Source organism: Aplidium turbinatum, chromosome 10 (assembly GCF_918807975.1).
Source record: "Aplidium turbinatum chromosome 10, kaAplTurb1.1, whole genome shotgun sequence".
NCBI lineage: Eukaryota > Metazoa > Chordata > Ascidiacea > Aplousobranchia > Polyclinidae > Aplidium > Aplidium turbinatum.
Window position 1 is genome coordinate 11,523,862 of NC_137481.1, and position 17,986 is coordinate 11,541,847.

The following is a 17,986-nucleotide window of genomic DNA, read 5'->3' on the forward strand; positions in this document are numbered from 1 at the left end:
CATACTCAGTCAATATTAGCTATGTTATTTCAAACAGTATTAGTCTTAGGTTTGGCCTTTGCACACCGTGACATACAATTAGATCCATAAAAATGACTGTCAACAGCCAGTGGTGAGATGGCTTTCAAGTATACAAAGGTTACGCTTTTCACAAAGAAACATTAATAGAAAAGCTTCAAATATGAATACGTAAACCAAAAACAATCACTTTAATTGTACTAAAGGTACCGGATAGAGGGAAACGCCTATGGAGAAGGGATGTTGCTGTGTAAGACATAGGCGTAGCCAGGGGGGGGGGGGGGGCGAAAGGGGCCATGCCCCCACCCCCAAAATTTCAAAGTTTGGATCCGAAGTTGAACCCTTTGTTGAAAATATAATAAAATTTGTAGAAATTTATAACTTTTTCCAAGACATCTGGCTATTAACACCCCCAAGGACTTGTTTTAGACACACAGAAAGACACCAATAAATTTTGCAAATCATAAATCGCGCAAAATTTACTCGATTTACGTTTCTTTTAACTAATTTGTGGAAGCAATTTCAGAATGGCTTACTTTGTTGGGTTTTTGTGTAGCTGAGTTTTTGGTGTTCTCTAATTTTAGCCACAGATTTTGCCTGTTCGTGTGTAAGAGCTCCCTTTAAAAAGTTAATAGCTGTTTATCTTCTAATAAATTTCATACAAATATTACCCTAAAAGTGTTCCCAGAAAGCGCTATAATCCATCATTTAAGTGCAATTTTGCAAAAATTTCCGGGGGAGCATGCCTCCGGACCCCCCTAGAATACGCGTACCTTCAGCACGCTCTAACCCCCACCAGTTTTATTGCTTCCCTTGCTCAAGCCACCAGGATGCGCCACTGCACATCAGGTGGCGATGTCTTCACTTAAATCAAACACTTTGTCGTTCTCTTCAATTCATCAAATATTTGCCCCCCCCCAAAATTTTTTCCTGGCTACGCCACTGGTGTAAGACTATGTCGCTGAAAAATAATCATTCAATTTGGATGCAACCGTATGTCTTTTTGGAGCTACTGCAGATTGTCTCTATAATAAAAACTTTACTTCCACCTCTTTACACGCCTCTTCAAACGAGATTGAATTTGAGATTTTAATTTGTAAGACCCTGCTATGACTTTCTTTTGATTGTGTTTGCGTTTTTGCCTCATTTATTTGTAGCTAAAAAACGAACTGGCATTTCTTTGTTATTTGATATTATGTATTTTAAGTTTCCCCAAGTTTTTTGTTACAATAAATAAATTTTGATTTTTTGATATAGGCCTACCGCTGTCTACATGTTACTACATTGTTAATTTTATACAATCAACCCACATAGGCTACAGCTCTGTCGAAGGACTCAGTCAAAGTTGAAACTTAGACTACCGTATTTGTACATCTCTCAATTAAGCAAAACTTAACTATCTGTAGCTCACTCTTCGTCTCTCTGATGTTCCTTAGTTCACATTATTTGCTACTTAAAGTATTGTTTCGCCGATTTCAATGATTAACAAGAATATTGACAAAACACTTTCAGGAAATCGGATTCTTTTTAGGTGGGCTCACTTGTCTCGTGATCCTCAGGGCGAAGCCTCACGTGTTAATCCTGCACTATTGTTGCTGATAGGAGTCAGACAGTTACACTTAAAAATTGCAGCGAGAACTGATGTAGAATAGTTATTCATGTCCAATTTTTAGATTGATTAATTCCAACTTTTCAATATGCTATAAAACCTATAACAAAATGTTACGAATTTCTGTTCTATATTTACCCTTGCAGTAGGCTACCTTTCGCTTAGTAGGTTTGCTGTTGCTTGCCATGATTGCAATCACAAACTTGTAAGCATACTTCTGAAGTAGGCTTAACAAAAACATAACAGGCCTAGCTTACCTAGTCCAGGCCTTTATTTAATGTAAAAAAGAAAATATCAGGCTCCAATAGACAAAACGCTTAATCAATGAACTCAATTTTTACTTTTTTCATTTAAGCTTATGCACACAAGTGTGGGATGTGGGATGGCGCAGCGGATAAGGCGCTCGCTTTCCAGTCACGCAATCCTGGTTCGACTCCCGGCTTAAACTGGTTGTTGACAAACACCGCTCACCTCTACCCAGGGTGTAACAAATTGGGTGGGCGTAGTTGCTGAAGGAAAGGCGGCCGAGAGAAAGGAACTGGCCACCCTACTCTCGTTAGTGCCGAAGGCTTAGTCTAATGAGAACCTTATCTTCTCGTTTCCCGATGCTTGGATCAAGTATGGGACCCACCTTTACCTTTTACACAAGTGTACCAATATGACTAGTATAAAATAGAGTGTGGAATCTACACTCTATTTTTACTGTGGAATGTTGATTAAGAAATATTTACAGTTGAAATCTACTCTTTAATGGAAAACCAGATAATAAATTCACAAGTTAAATGCTGTTGTTCTCGACAGTGTCTCTTTTTTTTAATGTAGTCACTTAGGTACTTACACATTCAATTAGGATGCGAGACTAACATAATAGGATGAAAATCTTCAAGCACATATGCAGCAATACTTGCACACGGCACAAAACTATAACGTTTGCAAAACTGATCGAATCAGACATCTTCATCTACGTTTACCAACTCCATATGAAAAGAAGATTTACATGATTTGAATATGACCACAAGTTGGTACTTTTTTTTAAGTTGATAAAGACATAAAATACCCCTTTTTATGACTAATATGCAAACAATGCTCTGCAGCAAATAATCTAAGCTGATAAAACACAATTTGTGATTCAGGAGAGATGACACAGTGTCTCACCTGGCCGTGTCGACCTTGAGACATTTAACTCATAAAATCATTTCTGGGTAGAATATCAAAATAGCTTCATAGAAACGCATTTGTAACGTGCCTTTTACAGTCAAGTACCTGCAGAAAGCTAAGTCATTGCGAAATCAGTAGCATTTATAGAAAAATAACATCATGTAAAAATACCTCTGTGCGTGGAGCAGCCAGACACAAATGATTCACTTTTCACATTGATCTATGAGGTGTAAAATTTCCAATGGGAGCTGGAAAGGTCAATCAGTAGCCCGGGCGCTCAACAAAAGCTTTCACTGTCTGCTGAGCTCGTACCATAGTTGTGAAAAATCCGCCTACAGCATTCTTCAAATAAAGATAAAACAACCTAAAAAATTCAATTTCATTTTGTTTTCAATTAGGGTCTATCTTCATTTTGTGCAAGCGATTTGGATGTCGATATTTCAAAGTTAACGCTAAATTTATTTATCAAGACTTTCATTTTTTTAATAGTGCTACGCTTTCCCATCATGCAATCCTGGTTCGACTCCTGGCTTAAGCTGGTTGTTGACAAACACCGCTCACCTCTACCCAGGGTGTAATAAATTGGGTAGGCGTAGTTGCTGAAGGAAAGGCGGCCGAGAGAAAAGAACTGGCCACCCTACTCTCGTTAGTGCCGAAGGCTTAGTATAATGAGAACCTTATCTTCTCATCCCCCGATGCTTGGATCAAGTATGGGACTCACCTTTACCTTTTTTGCAAGGAGATTACCATGTGAAATAGCACACTTAAAGGTTTGTCTAGTGTAGAAACTATTAACTTCCCTTGCGTGAAAATGGGTTAACTGGTCAATTTTTGCTAAAAATGCTATTTTTGATGCAAAAATATACACAAACGGAGCATTTACCATTAATTTCCTCAACAAAGATAGCTAGTCACTTAGTTACATATATGTGTTCATTAACTTTGTTATGAGACTCCCAGGGGTATCTAACTTTTAGATGCCCACCCTTGATGATTGATTTTAAGGCCCCAGAACCTTTCCAAGTCCAGGGGGGAGAGTTAGAAGAAAACATCACATAGGCTATTCTTTTGCTGTTACGCATTTCCATTTCGTTTATTTTGTATTGGAGACAACTCTTGCTGTTTTTTTTTGGGGAAAATTGTCTCTTTCTTTTATAGATGTTTGTGGGCCCAAATATTCTATTGATACCGAGCCCAAATTATTATCTTAACAGCCCTGCATGTGCACACTTTGCCATTGGTGGTGTCTCTTGGAGGTGGCTGACCAACAAAATCGCAACAATTAAGTGACTAAAGAATTCATTTTAATCAATTTTTTTGCTGTGTTTTCAGATACCACTCATGCTTACAAAATACTGTTGGATGGCCCGGACCCATCGAAAACTTTATTAATCTTAAAAAGTTAGACGAACAGTGTTGTAAGATTTCTGTTAACCTACAGTAGTGGGCCGGAAGTGAGGAATTGGTGAAGTCAGAATGCACACCGTGTAGACTTTCACGTCTCTGCGAGAATAATGTGACTGTAGGCACTATGATATTTTACTCCGTTGAAATAAGAAACGTAATGTGTAAAAAAATAAGTAACTAATAAAAATACTTGTGAAGGTTTGGTTACCGAGATTTACAAAGTAAAATTTCCGTTTGTAGAAATCTTGTCTGTAGATACTCCATCCCTTCAGCCAGGGCTTCCCAAACTTTTTGGTCTGTAACCCTTTTTACGTTTTGAAATATTTTGCGACCCTGCACGTTTGACGATAAAAATAGCATTTCAAAACATACCATTTATTAAAAAAATACTAATAGACAGCAAAATCAAGCTGACTTGTTTTGATTAGTTTTATAGATGTAAGGAAAGCTTAGTTTGTAGGGGTGCAAAAAATCTTGTCCTAATAGTTTTTGCAACAAATCATACACTGCTCCTACTTTCTCACTGCTACCACTAATTTCATTACTGGAAAATAAATGTATTTTGTCAAATAGTACATGTACAATTACTTTGCCACATTTGTACAAATATTAATGCGCTACTTTTATTATTGTTGGTCCATGTTTTATCGGGTTCTGGTTGGCAGTGAACAATAGCAGACATTTTAATTGCCGTTCTTAAAAGAAGCTACTTCGCCAATGTTATACTTTTTTTTTACTTTTTGCAAGTCTCAGAAACTCATTTGTCCTTCTGATGTTTACTTCAAGTACAAGCAGCTACAAAAAGTGGAGTTGAAGTAAAACTTTTCCTTGTCGAAATATCTCACATCGCGTCGTTGCTGTCTGTAGACTAGGACTGCGCTGCTTATCCGGTGCGCCGCGGAAGATCACCAAGTGCGCCGCGGGGAATCGAAAAAATATTAAAAAAAAGGTTGTATTAATTTTAGAATTAGAAATAGAAAGTATGTATTCTTTGAACTTGAGGCAATAAAATGAGTAGTTCAGCTTATGAATGGTGTAATATTTTGTTGATCAGAATCAATTTTTTTTTAATCAAATGCTGTGCTTTGTGTTTTTACAATTTAAAATTAATACAATATAAAAAAGGCTTTATATGTTATATTTCTTTTTGCTTTCTTATTTGGCTTGTCTGGTTGAGCAAATGAGCATAGTACTTTAAAGATAAGGCAACTATGAGGCTTATGTGATAAAAACTTGCAATCAATTCGAGAAAAATAGCCTACTGGTGTACCGTACCCAAAAAAAATTATGCTCGCCTGGTGGGCCATCACATTTTCAAGAGTCTGCAGGTGCGCCATGAAGTAAAAAAGGTAAAGATACTCTGCATTGTGAGATTAGTCGCATAACGTTTGCATGTGACAAAATCGCATGATGAAAGCATAGATTGGCATAATATGTTAAAAAGGGCTTCTATTTTTATTATTACTTTTGAGTTTTGACATTTTAGTACCCAGCAAGGTCTAAAAACGTACAAGGTATGTATGCAACACATTGTGGAAAGCTGGTATACTTGCGACTCTTAAACTGTGTAGCGCTACGCCTACTTTGGTAAGCCCTGCACTAGGTCACTCGTCATCCCACTGAATAAATATCCTCCATGCTCTTTGAAAAAGTATCGGTTATTCACACATAGAGTGCAAAAGTTTCTATAATGATTGCTTTATTGTCTTTCGTAAATACGAGTTACGACCCCCCTTGGTAGCTCTACAACGTAGCTATTGATAAAGCAATAGCGAACTGCCAAGCTAAGTTTTTATACTAACATTAATATTCTGAGTTATCACAATGTAACGCTAATTTTAAATGACATTTATTTCTGTCTCGGCTGGCACTCACTATTTAGAAAGTCGGCTCTTTCTATCATTGAGTTAGCGTTTGTAGACGTCGAACTATCAAACAATTTCTGCTGCATTTTGCTGCGCAAACAGAAAAGCTTCCGAAAAGATGCACAAAAAAGAAATATATATATTGCAGTGTAAAACAAAACCAAAAATATTTCATTTTTGTTGGTTCGATGTAGTCCAACTAGAATTGATGTAATCGTTGTGGAATATTATTGAAAATAAATGAGAGAATATGTAAGATACACTTTAATCCTGTTTAAAATGCTTCATGCTTGATTTTACAGGCCATCAAGCATGCAAAAAAGTAACACCTTGAGTTGTTTGAGCGATGTAGAAAACAGTATGTTTAAAATGATTAAGACTACTGCTGTACGTACGCTACCAAAAACCAATGGTGGAAAATTCGTTCGGGTGAAGGGAAATGCATGTGGGTCAAAAATCACATCTCTGACGCGAATCATAAACAACAGTTTTAACATTTGCTTACCAGGGTACAGTTACTTTTTATCTGAAATTTATGCACAAATTAAACATTCTATGTTCGTTTTATCAACTTTTGCCAGTTAACTGCAGGCTAAACATCTGTAATTACAAGTCACATGCAGAATAAGTCGCTCAAGTTTCCTTTTGCAAAGTCAATTCAAACCAAAAAGCGTTTATCACTTTCGAAAACTAAGCAGATTTTTTGGGAGTTGTTAGCAACATATATTTGTCGCATTTCAATGGCATTTCATATCAGTTTCTATATTTCATCGTATGACTTCTTTGCGCACTAGACTATCTGCTTGTATCATGTGCAAGATGCTTCATGCAACATCCTCCACCAAATGCAACAAAATAACTTCAGGTTTAAAGTAAAAATTAATACAAATTTTTTTAGTTGCCGACAATTTCTGCAGCTACCGTTCACAAGCAACTATTTTAAGTTTGCATGCTGGTATACCACTGGTGTACGTCATTTTTTATCCGGGATACGTAAAAGAAAAAAAAATTATCATATACAATTTGATGGAGAGATAACTTTCTTGCACCACAAACAAATAAAACCAAGCAACGCTAATTTTTAAAAATGAACAAAACTTGCTAACGTTTGCGGCTATATGGCAGAAGAATTAGGCACATTACATGAAGGCTTATTATGATATGAACTATAAAACCGCATTCTCAGCTACGTACGTTCCGCTTCATTTCTTTTGACGCAATATTAGATAACTTCTATTTTATTTATGTCTATTTAAATATGTAGGTATGCTTATCTGACAAAGAGATTTCAAGTGATCTCATAATATTTTGTACGTATCTTTTGTAAGGTTGTTTTAGCAATGGTTATCAATAAAAGTTATAAAAATGCCAAAGTCACTTACCTTGACGAAAAAAAATAAGCTTTTGGTCTTGATTGTCAGACGAACCAAACTGGAATGAGTTTTTAAATAACGAAACTGAAGTGCGGCTCTACTTATATACAAAAGTACAGACCCTGGGGCTAAAGTCCATAATAAAAAAAAACGATTTTCTTTCGTTGATCGCAAGTGAGATTAAATACTGGATTCCGATAACGTGATATTGTCAAACAGCAACAACTCACGTTGACGTTCTGACGTTTTGCTCCGCGCAACGCTCTTGGCGTTGCGCACCAGACTAGGATTTTTTTGTTGTCACTGCGTGCCTTGTGCTACCATGACGATTTTTACGCCCGACTTAAAAACAAGATACCGGCATACAATCAACAAAAGAATGTGTTGCGTCAACGTTATGTTTAGTTTAGCGTAAAATTTATCAGAGATGGCTAAGTGAAATATTAAACAAAGTCGCGATATCTTGGCAGAAATTGTTTACATTGACATCAATTTTTTATCTCAAAAATATTTCTGTTTTGTTATAAATAGATAGGAAAGTACCACACATTCATGTGGGAAAGTACAACAAGAAAAAAGAATAATCTTACCAGTGATTTCAATCATACAATATTGGGATTCATGCCAGAAAAGAACAAAAGTTTAGGCCTACTTTAAAATATTTTTAAGGTTCAATCCACACCAGGTTTTACTTTCATTTTATTTTTTTGCGATATAGCCTACGCTCAACTGTCAAAAATATGCTACTTGAAATACCAAATGGAGCAGGGCAAAGTAAATCTCCTAAATGCGAGTCAACTTTTCATTATTAAGTTGTTTACATAGTGCATTCATTAGCAATAATTAGCATCCAGTAAGCACTTTTAAACAAACTTTCCTTTTGAAGTTCCCTTGGTAATATATTTGTAGTTTCATTCAATAGCGCACCCAGAAAAAAATTTAAGGGGGGGCAAATTCAGAAATGTTGGCCGAGTGATTTGCGACAATAGTGACAGTAGGCCAATGCCCAGCAGCCCATCTCTTTCATTAATACTTAAAGTCACTCACGCCCACAACCCACCGGTTGCCGATACATCAGGCAGGATTCGTTCTCTCAAATCAGATTAGAAGTTGGCCTAGTGAACCCCAAGCTATTAGAACCATCAACACTCTCATCCCTACGTCCACTCTCGCAATCTTCTATAGATCTCGACTTTTCGTCATGTTGGCAGTGGCGTAGCTAGGGAATGTGCCGCCCGGGGCGGATACAGATTTTGCCGCCCCTTCAAGAAAAATCATGTGAAAATGAAATGCGTTTTTTTTATCAGCATGGCAAAACGCAACGTGCTATTTTCAATTTGCGGTGCAAAGTCAGACGAACGTACCATTATCAGTAGCGCAGCCAGGAATTGTGAAAGGGAGAGGTTTTGACGGCCGGCGGGCGAAGCCCAACGGTGTACTCGCCGAAGACGACACTTATCCGCGGGGGGTCTGGGGGGCCTCCCCCAGAAATTTTTGAAAAATTATTTTGAATTTGGTGCATTCTGAGAGCATTTTCAACAAAAATGTGGGTATAAATATTCCTGTAAAATGGTGCTGTCCGGTGGCATAGCAAAAGAATAAGATCATGTTTTCTTCGGCATTTTTCGAAAATAAAGCTGAAGTCTTTATGTTTTCTTGTTGCTAATTCCTGACTGAGATATTTGAATGTTTGGTATTGGAAAAACTAGCTCTTTTAATGCAGTTTCATTTAAAATTGGGCAAACTTTTTTTTAGAGACATAGGTTGATTGCTTTTTTTTGCGAGATTATTACAGTTTTATTATTTATCAATTTTCTCCTTAGTTGATCCAAAAAACGATCTTACTCCGGTAAGTCACTAACTTTTATATTTTAAAGTTAACCCGAAGTTTAAAAAATGTAACGTCATACACGTCATACATTTTAATGAGTGTCAGACAAAAAGCTTTGAGACAAAGGAGCTACTTTATTTCTGATATATTCAAGTTTTGTATAACGAATCACTGGAATCGGGTATAGGCTATAAAAGGTTAGTGCAATTTTTCACAGCTGTAGATATTGCAGTGTTTCCATCGACTGCACGAGTTAGCTGGATACCATGGATACTGAACAGTTGTAGAGCGGTCACACCCTGCTATATGAATTATGAAAGGTCATTCGAATTATAAAGCATAATATGACACACAAGTTCTTACTCATTTTAAAAGATAAAGCACCAGAATTGCTTTAACATGTCGAATTAGTAGAATCATGCTTACAGCTAACAGCTATGAAAAATTCATCAACACAAGCAATAAGAATGCAAAAAATCATTGATACTGATGAAACTAAAGGGAAAAAGGAAGTCGACGAACCTTTTCACACATCTTGTTAATGACATCCTCCACAGTTGGGACCAATTTTCTATACAGATTAACCAAAGCCAAACCATTTAATCGGTTTTCAGAGGTTGAATTTCTTAAATAAGTTTAAGTCTTCGAAGAGCAGAAAAAGATCTTTCATTGGTGCAAGTGGTAGGCTAACTGGAAGAGTAACCAGAATGCGGAGTAAAATATTAATGTTTGGAAACGTTGACTGCGGGCAAAATGGCAATGCACTTACAGCACTTTTTGGCAAACTGGTTCGGGAAGAATTGAAAAGACATCGATACCACATATACGCAGTTCAGATATAATGGCAAGGGCGTTTATACACGCAGATCTGCTTCGTAAAATTCAAAGAGTGATTCAGTTTTCTCCATTTAGTTTTTCTCAAAAGGGGGGGTTGAAACCCCTAACCCTCCCCACCCTTTGACTACGCCACTGACCACTATAATTTAGTAATATACTGAATGCAAAAGCACAAACACTGCTGCAGAATTAAAATAATCAATTTGTAATCTTTTACAAGGCTACCCAAATTTGAAGAGCATGTTTCCGCCTCTGCTTAATAAAGGCTAGTAGGAATTTTGTAACGTATTAAAAACATAACGGCAGAAAAATTCATGAAAATTTGAAACGTTTTTAGATATTTAAGATGTTTTGACAGGACCGGATTTAGCAGTAGGCAGAGTAGGCAGTTGGCTAAGGCGGCAAATTATTGGGGGCGGCAAAATATACGAATATATTACATTGATAAATGATAATACTGTACGTGAATATAATAATTCACAACAGATATATAGGAATTAATAAATATGTTATCACATCACACACATTTATAAACAGTGCGGCAAGTCATGTATGGCAAGTCATCGCCCCTAGAGTACTTCACGTTTGGTTGGTTTTCAACAATATGTGCTGCTTAGCGCTTGTTTTATTTTTCTGTTTCGCTTAGTATGGAGGACTAGGGTTTGTCTGTGCAATTTTTATTAATCTTTGTTCGGTTGTTTCACTGTTAGTAAATTTAAAGGAGCCTAGAAAAAATGTTTTTAGTCAATGTTAGGTTGAAGGAAAAGTTGCAGGCTATTTTGTGTACTTGCCTTGATGCTTAAAGTATGTAAACCATGAATGATCTCACATTTTTGAGGATTAGTTCATCTTTACTTGTTTCTACAGACTTTGAAGAAATTATTGATTTGTTTGCAAGAGAAAAAGCCCGCCGCAAGCGATTTTAAACAATTAGTTCATTATACAATGACATTCATTGATGTATTCAAATAAACAGTGCAAATAACTTTTTTGTAAGGAATTGAAAATATAAATCGTAGCGCACCATCGAAAAAATTTTTTTGGGGGGCGGCACTTTTCGTATCTGCCTAGGGCAGCGCTTAGGCTAAATCCGGCCCTGTGTTTTGAACGTTGCCATTCTGTTTGCTTTTATTTTTCGTGTACTTTTGCATTATAAAAAAAACGTCCTGTCTGAAAGTGCCGCCCGGGGCGGTCCGCCTCCCCGCCCCCCCCCCTAGCTACGCCACTGCATGTAGGCCTATGACAAGATAAAATTAGCTTTCCGTTTGCCAACACAGATAAGTGCGAAACCAACAACTAGCACGAAAACAGTTTGAAACAAAGCACTAATTTTGTAAACAGTAGGCTAAATTTGATGTGGACGTTCTTCCTATTTACAAAACATTCAAAATTAGTTCGTATTTTCAATTAAAGTCCCAGACGCCTTCGTCTCTCTGCTCAAATGTCGTAGGCCTATGCAGTTTTACATGTCCGTGTGATTCGGCATTGACGTATGACGGTATGGTACATCGGTATATCCAGTAGTCCACCAGACATTTGACCACGAGAGTACGGAGCATCTAAACTTTAGAGAGTTAAAGAAAGGTGCCATCAAAGATCATATCATGGAGTGTTCTTTTTGCACAGATCAAAAATTCTCTGCTGACTCATTTATAATTTTACGCAAAGGCAAATCCCAATTTGACACCAAAATTCAGGAAGCACTGTTAACGCTATACGCTACAATCCAAATTTAAACAAATAATTATTTGCTGGAGGCGCGTCCATATTCTCCTCAACATTTACTTGATGTATCACGTTCCCTGTGGTGCAAATTTTTTTGTAGTTATCTATGTAGTTGCCTTTTCCTAATGTAAATTTACCTTCAAGAAGTTAAAATTTAATGCATTTATTAATTATTTTCTGATTCTTGATTAGGGCTTAAAGTTAAGCCGAAAACGTTCGACTGTTAAAACTATTTCAAAATATGTAAAATATATTGTTATAAATAATGCTCAGCCTTGTTGTATTGTTGTGTCTTATTCATATCTAACCTGTAAGCAAAAGGTATACATAGAGAACATACAAAAACTTTATTTTTTGTGGCGAGTTTGGGAGAGGCTTGAGCCCCCTTAGCCCCATGCTGGGTGCGCTACTGGTTTCATTTATCCAATTGGATTTTATTGCTAGCAAAATAGTTTTATTTGTTAACAACGTAGTCTGTGACAATCCGTTTGCCATTATTGTAAATTGATCAACAGTTAATGAACTTATGTTTAAATATGCATGTTTGCATATCTGCTTGTAATAATATGCAATGTTTCGTAATTAAATTAGACATCTTTTGTTCAAAATACCAAATAGCTTGTCAACCGGCGATAACTTTACGTAACGTTGTATTTTTAAGTTTGAGCTAATTAAAAAAAACCGGAAGCCTAGTAGTCCAGTTTAATTGTCTGCTTTCTTGGCTAGTCCATTAGTCTTTCCTTAATCACTATCGTCTGTCTTCGTCGTTTTGCCATAGGTTTCGAACGGAACAGCTATTTTCAACCGGTGTTCTGCGGAACACTGGTTCATTACCACTAGTTTGACTATTGTTCCATAGAGTAACCGTCGAAAATCAAAAGAGCTTTAATTCTTGCCCGAATAGGCCTACCTACCTTGTGCTCATCCGAACAGGCCCAGATATCTTAGTAGGAAAAACCGAAAGTGAATAAATTGTTGTGTTATTTATTTTATAACATTAGCATCATTATAAAGTTTCATTTGGTACTTCACAAACTTAATTTAATGCATAAAGTGTTCCGTGGCTCAAAAAAGGTTGAAAAACACCTAGAATACATCAAGAATATAAAACTTCATCGTTTTTTCCTCGTCGTTTTGTAGCCTACCTTCCATGCAATTTTCAACTACTTCCTTCTTAAGGAAGAGTGTTCTTGTTCTATTGATGTTGCCTTGTTATTATTTCAATGAGTGAGACATATCTTGTTTTCCAACATCTTAGGCTATAACTTCTCGTTTTTAGGATGATTTTTTTTCGGTTAACAATACCAATTATCTTCCATAACCACATTAAATCAGCTTTGTTATGCACAGATACAAATGTAACCTAAGTTCTTCTACTATACCTGTAAAACGTCTTTGCGATGAATTTGGACTCAAAGTCCATAAAGCAGAAAAACAGCTAATTGTTAGCTTACTGTTTGGGTTCTTACAACAAAATACTGTAAATAAAGCTACGATAAGCCAGTGGCGCAGCCAGAAAAAAACACCATAACACCTCCCACGTAAAAAAGAAAGTATACATAAATCATATGTAACACATACGTTTGAGGAGGTACACATAAAATAACATTTATGATGCAAAACGATTCTACACATCATATGGCACCCTGGGATTGATGACTCTTTTAGGCCGATTCGATCTCTGGGGAGTCGTCATGCCACTGTCAAGTGTCAACCTCATCACCCAAATAAGCGCCAATCGAAGGTTGAGATTTACTGTCGAATCGTGGACGGAGCTGGTCAACGTGTCTGCGCCGTATATGCCCACTGTGTACTCGTACCTGAACAGCACGAGTTCCTAATATTTTGATAGCAACCGCTAGACCAACGAGGTTAGCTGCTTTGTGCTTGACCACACACAAAAGCTTAAACGTTCATGTATTTTTTTATAAGGGTTTTTATTCTTCTCTTCCTCTTTCTTCGAGCTTCCATCACTTGCTTCTTTTATGCAGCATGAGCGGGTTATGATAGTAGGACGTCAATTTTGTTCTGATCTGGCGTCCAGTGAGTAGTTCACTTGGAGAATATCCACAGGGTAGTGAGGTACGCCCCTACCGCATCGAATATTCATGCAGAACGGCTTTCGGTGAAAGAGTGGACTTTCGCAGAGCTTGTTTGAAGGTTTAAACGAGTCTTTCAGCGGCTCCGTTGGTAGTTGGATGGTAAGGTGTTCCAGTGAGGTGGACAATTCTTCTTTCTTTACACCATTTGCTGAAAGTCATTCGACATTAAATTATCTGCATTATCCTTTAGGCTACAAGGCTGTGGGGGTAACCAAAATGAGTGAAGAAATTTTCTAGTAGTTCCATGGTGGTATTTGTCGATACAGAACTACTTGGAATGGATAAATATACGGATATTTGGAGTAGGCGACAACGATCACTAGCCAGTTTCTACCGATGAACTGTATTGCGTGGTCTGGGTGTATCCGACTTCATGATTTTTCGGCATCATCCACGGGTGGTTGTTCACTTTAGAAGATTTATTCTGGAACTCCACACAATTCGAATACTGTTTGCTTTGTTCTTGTATGTCTGCATTTAGGTCGGGCTGGGCCACGTCCGCAGACGTTGAATCAATGTAAGAAAGACGGATTTTGCTGTCTGAGGAGTAGACTACTCTATTTTGATGAGTTAACTGTTATGCAACAGTTCACCTCTTGCAAGCGTCTCGTTAGATTAACCGTTAGAAGAAGAGTTGGTTCTAGGTAGCCTATATGTTATGCTTCAGATAAAAAATGTTTGAAAAAGTCGATTTTATATTGTCAAAACCTAATGACTTATCTTTTCAATTATTAGATTGCCAGTTAAGCATTTTTGTCGCAATCGGCTATGGTTGAATAGGTGGTGCCCCAAACAAAGTAGGCTATAGCTTATTATTAATCGCTAAAAGTTAAGATATTAGGACACCCCCCAGATTTTAGGATCTCTACGCCACTACTTGTATCGTACATTTCCCTTGCGTTTCAAAGCGACAACAAAACCAAGATAAGAAACTCTGCATCAAAACAAAATAGTTTCATTTCAAAGATAGCCTACCTATGCTGACCACAGACAAGTCAAGAATAAAATTTTAGACCAGAAAATGCAAAGTGTGAAAACATTTCTGAATTCCTAACGTTATAACAAAATTGATATGTATTGTTAAATGTGTGGTAAACGATTACAGCAACATACTTAAAAACTTACCTGACGAAAACTTGTAACGACGTAGCGTGATGGGTCAAATTCGTCACATAAAACGTTAACGCTCAGTAACAAAAGAGTTAGCTTAAAAAAATGGTAACTGCCGCCAGTGCCGGTTTTCGGGGTGTGCAAACCGTGCGATCGCACAGGGCCCGCAAATTAGGGGGCCCGCAATTTACTCAGGAAATGCAGTAATTTTGTCATTTCCAATAGCTGTATTTCCAGACGTTGAATATAAAATAAACAATAACACTGGTTAACAAAATGAGAAAAAAAGTTTTTGGCAGGACATCTTAGAGTGTTTCTAGGGTTTTCAAGGTTGCTGATTACGAATATGACATTGGTTTTGCCAGATTGACTCTACTTTAGAAGATACCGTACCTATTTTAGAAGATACCATTTTGTTCCTGTACTAATTGGACATTCTCCCAACATGAAAGAGGAGTATGATGCCATCAAACTTGTCCTTGAAAAGCTTGACTACAATACCCATAAGCGGCTCATCTGTGTTGACATAAAAGTGGTCAATTTTCTAATTGGTCAGCAAAGTGGATATACCAACTATCCTTGCTTCCTGTGTTTGTGGGACAGCAGGGCAAGAGCCCAGCACTGGCGCAAGAAAAACTGCCTAGAGAACGCACCAGTCTTCAAGTTGGGACACCCAATGTAATCAATGAACCTTTAGTTTCCAGGGATAGAATTGTATTTCCTCCTCTGCACATCAAATTAGGTTTAATGAAGCAGTTCGTCAAAGCATTAAACAAGGAGGGGAATTGCTTCAGGTACATTTGCAGTCAATTTCCAGGACACTCCGATAAAAAGCTTAAAGCTGGTGTCTTTGATGGACCTCAGATTCGAACGTTGATAAAAGATTTGGATTTCACCAGTCACATGAACAGCAATGAACTCACTGCATGGAACTCCTTCAAGGATGTAGTACAAAACTTCTTGGGGAATCACAAAGCACCTAATTACAGAGAATTAGTTCGGAAGATGTTATCTGCATTTGGAAAACTTGGAGCTAACCTGAGCATTAAAGTTCACTTCCTATTCAGCCACCTTGACAGATTTCCCGACAAGCTTGGTGATTACAGTGAGGAGCAGGGGAAAAGGTTCCACCAAGACAATGAAAAAAAGATATCAGGGCAGATAGAATGAGCACATGATGGCAGACTATTGTTGGAACCTGTTGAGAAACTTCCCAAAAGTTTCTCACAAGCGAAAATCTTACAAGAGACATTTTTTCGGCGCAAATTAGTTAATAGTTTTAATCTTATTGTATTTCACACCATTGTTTTCAATTTACAATGAAAAAGATAATGTGGTTCCTTTTATCTAAATTTTATAATACTAGGTTGATTGACTGATTTAATGCAACATTTTTTAGTGTTTTATGTACTTACACTACTGTATATGATTGTGTATGATGACATCGGTAACATCAAGTTTTGAAGTAGGCTATGACAAATCTAATATCCCTAAAAAATTCGTGATGTTGCTGTATTTAAACTTAAAACTGTCTTTATTGTTCACAATCGACCATTAAATTGCATTTCTGAAATATCTAATATGGTTAAATTGTTTTGTTTGATCTAGCGCATAAGGCTCAAATATGAGATTTTGATCAAAATGACCCTATGCGATATCTCCAAAACTAGAGCCAATTCGGGAAAACTAAGGCCATATTCGGAATCAGCGCCCTACAAAACCCCCAAAAACACTCTAACTTTGTCTGCCAAAAAATTTGTGTTGACCAGTGTAATAATTGTAGCGATAGCCAACCAAGTGAGAAAACCATTTACCTCTTGTACTTACTGATTCAGTGTATAAAAGCAACGCAATATATAGTAAGAAAGAAACGCAAAACAATCAACTAAGGAACGTGGTACAGAACGCTCAATTGATTATACGCGCAGTGCGGTGGTAATCTATTCCAACGTCTGTACCAGAAAACGCTGAACGGTGATTATGTAGTGACGCTGGTCACGAGTTACATATATTCAACGTAGATGACGACTATAACACCTCCCCGATAATTTTTATACACAAACATAAAAAATGAACAAGACACCGAATTAAACAATCAAACTCAAAGTCCGAAACGGGCCGGAGGTCTGCGGTGACGGCTCGACCTTCGTGGGTTGTGTGGCCCGAATTCCGGTACAGTCGGTGTGTCGTCCGAATCCGTTCGAGCTGAGGTGGAGACAGCGGAGGAGTCGACTGTTGGTGCAGGAGTTTCTCCCGGCTCCTGGTCCTCCGATGATGCATAGCGAGGTTGCAGTTGGTCCATATGGCGCCTCCACGTCGGACCATGTGGCAGCAGACGTACCAGGAAGATTCGGCTACCATGTCGCTTTTAGGGTAATATTTGTATGAAATTTATTAGCAGATAAACAGCTATTAACTTATTAAAGGTAGCTATTATACACACGAACGGGCAAAAACTGGGGCCAAAATAAGAGAACACCAAAAACTCAGCTACTCAAAAACTACACAAAAACCCAGCAGAGTGAGCAATTCTGAAATTGCTTCCACAGATTAGTTAAAAGAAGCATAAATCGCGTAAACTTTGCGCGATTTACGATTTTCAAAAGTTATTGGTAACTTTCTGTGTGTCTAGCCAGATGTCTTGGAAAACGATATAAATTTCTACAAATTTTATTATATTTTCAACAAAGGGCTCAACTAGCCAATGGTGCCAGATGTCACCACTTAAGCGGATAAAAGCTCATTCGCTACAGTCCTTTTATACTTGCTATTTTTCAGGCCATTTTCAGAATTATTTTTGCTATAGTTTATTAAAATCTGCTACAACAAGTCAAAAAATATCAATAAATGTGAATATTATAATCATTATTTTGGAATTATAATGTTTTATTATGCCTTAATTATAACAGAAACAGGTAAATATCTATTTGGCCTTTTTTATCCAATATTTT